Below are 2,679 nucleotides of genomic sequence, written 5' to 3'. Positions count from 1 at the left end.
ATTTGTAGAATACTCCTATTTACGTAGATCACGTATTCTAAACATTGTAGATTCAATGAAAAAAATAGATTTCGTTTTCTACTTCGTAGAATGTCATTTCTACTTTTTTTAGAACATAATCTGAAATTTATAATTTTAACTTTTTTATAACTGGAAAATATATCATTAAGTTCATATAGGTATTTTAACAAATGTTACTATTTTTCCAAATTTTTTTTGTTTGTAAAACTATTTATTAAAATTATTTTCATAAATATTAAAGGGTATTATAAGAAAATATGACACAAAATATAGATTAGTCTAAAGAGACATAGTTACTATTTTTTTGCTCTAAAAAAACAGTTTTCCCAAGATATTAAGACTAGAAGAAGCTTTTATTCTAAATTTTTGTGCTTTACGTGGAACGTTCATACCAAAAGCATTGGCAGTGATAGTGATACAATAGTTGAAGTTGTAACTTAGCTACTGTGACTTAACAGAGACTTGCGTATTAACAGATCGGCTAGAAAACTTTGAAATTACCGAGCATCAAGGATCGAGAGAGTGATTTGGTTCACTGTCCAGGATCTATATTCACGCTGTTTACTATCAGAGGGACTTTTCCCTGCGCAAAAACCGGGAGTTTTAGGCTGAGGAATAGCCGTTGTTTCAACCAAGTTGCTTTGGTCTGGTGGTATAGGAGCTGCAGCTGGAGTGTCCGCCCCTGGGTTCGAGCCTTGGCCACTGCGGAATTTACTTGTGGGCTGCAGCATCCGAGACCGAAGACCGTTACACGGTGAGCCACATGGTGACGTCCTGGCAGCGTCCATGCTCACTTCGGTCTCAGTCTGGACCACTTCGGTGGGGCCAGGATACTCGGTTAGCAAAAAAATAGCCCTTGTTTCGCTTCCAAACATCAAAACTACCGACGACATCATTGGTCTGTCGTCCGCACGTTCTTGAACACACAAGAGACCAATTTGTATGCATCTTAAGATTTCATGCGGCCGAAAAGTTGATGATGACCAATCTACAATTACCGGATCTACGATCTCTAGGCCTTTTCCTTCCTTCCAATATCTCCACACCTATGCATATAGATCGATTACTTTTCTTAGTGTTATCATCAGATGTTGAGCGTGAAAGCAATATCAACTTAGGGAGGTTTTATTCTTACAAAACTGAGAAGATTAAGGTCACGGTCCGAGTCGTAGAATGAATTGTTCCTCTTGCCACTTATAATCTCAAGAAGTAAGACCCCAAAGCTGAAAACATCTGACTTCATTGAGAACTTCCCGTACATTGCATATTCTGGAGACATGTAGCCACTGTGCATAACGAAAATTAAATTGGTATTCATTTTTTTTTTTTTTGGTTTTAAAAAGGTAAAGGCATTTTGTTGTTTTAGAGAATGATATAGCTTACTAAGTTCCGACCACCTTCCTCGTGTTAGCTTCTGTCTCATCCCGTCCAAAGATCCTGGCCATCCCAAAATCTGAGATCTTTGGAGTCATATATCTTTATCAAGCAAGACGTTACTTGCTTTCAAGTCTCTATGGATAACCCTAAACAGTGAATCTTGATGAAGATAGAGAAGTCCTCTAGCAATACCATTAACAATGTCAAATCTCTTTTTCCAGTCTAAGTTAGAGCGCCGGGTTTTGTCTGAAAAATCGACCACAATGTTAATTGTTTCCAAAAATGTTATATATATTGTTTTCAATAAAGTTGTTTTTGAGTCACTAACCAAAGAGATGAGAATCAAAGCTTAGATTCTCCAAGTACTCATAGATCAACATCTTCTCATCCTTATTAACGCAACATCCAAGAAGACGAACAAGGTTTATGTGCTGAAGCCTTGCAATCAGCCTCACCTCGTTCATGAACTCATCGTTCCCTTGAACTGACGTTTTTGACAGTCTCTTCACTGCAATTTATTTGCCGTCAAGTAACCTGCCCTGCTGCTAGCACACATCTCAATGAAGGAAAGGTGAATTCTTGTCCAACTGAGAGATTTTAAAATAAGTTTTCAATCCTCTTTTACCTTGTAAACTGAAGAACCCTAAGATAGGGAGGATCACTTTAGCTGAGAGTTGGATATATGATCCGAGAAGGCAAACGGCACTTCTGGAACTGAGATGGATTGAAAGGATCGTCAAGAGATGCGGAATGACTCTTGATATACCCACGATCTAAGGCTAACCACCAAAGAAAGAATGAATGTGTTGGCTAACCACCAAACAACACACAAAGATGAATTGGCTGACCACCAAATCAACAAGCCGGTTCACAACGATGAACTAGCTAAAGAACTCTCTCTCACTCACTCAGAGAAGAAACAAAATAAACAACCAAAACTGAACTTCCTTTATTCATCAAAGGGACTACATATTTATAGTATTTTGTAGTTAAAGACAATTAAAGAAAATGTGGGAAAACAATGTATAGAAAATACAAATTTGACTAGATCTAGTCAAGACACGGAAAATGGAGAAGACTATATATGGTCAAGGCACGTAATATGGAGAAGACTAGTCAAGTTGTCTAGGTTCATCCGAACCAGATGGATGCACGGGGTAACGATAAGGACGCTTGCGGGACTGTCTGGATGGTCCGCCGGATGAGAATGCATGTCCGTCTTCGGTTTCTTCACCACCCAAGTCAAGTCTAGCATGATCCAAGTCAAGTCTGGCATGATCC

General features: G+C 38.5%; 1 pseudogene; it reads right to left on the bottom strand.

The window, feature by feature from the left end:
• Positions 1-518: 518 nt before the first annotated feature.
• LOC106294793 overlaps positions 519-2,679 on the bottom strand; it is a 6,061-nt pseudogene continuing 3,900 nt past the window's right edge.

Source organism: Brassica oleracea, chromosome C5, assembly GCF_000695525.1.
Source record: "Brassica oleracea var. oleracea cultivar TO1000 chromosome C5, BOL, whole genome shotgun sequence".
Lineage (NCBI taxonomy): Eukaryota > Viridiplantae > Streptophyta > Magnoliopsida > Brassicales > Brassicaceae > Brassica > Brassica oleracea.
The sequence above is the reverse complement of the archived record's forward strand: the minus strand, read 5'-3'. Positions and strand labels throughout refer to the sequence as shown.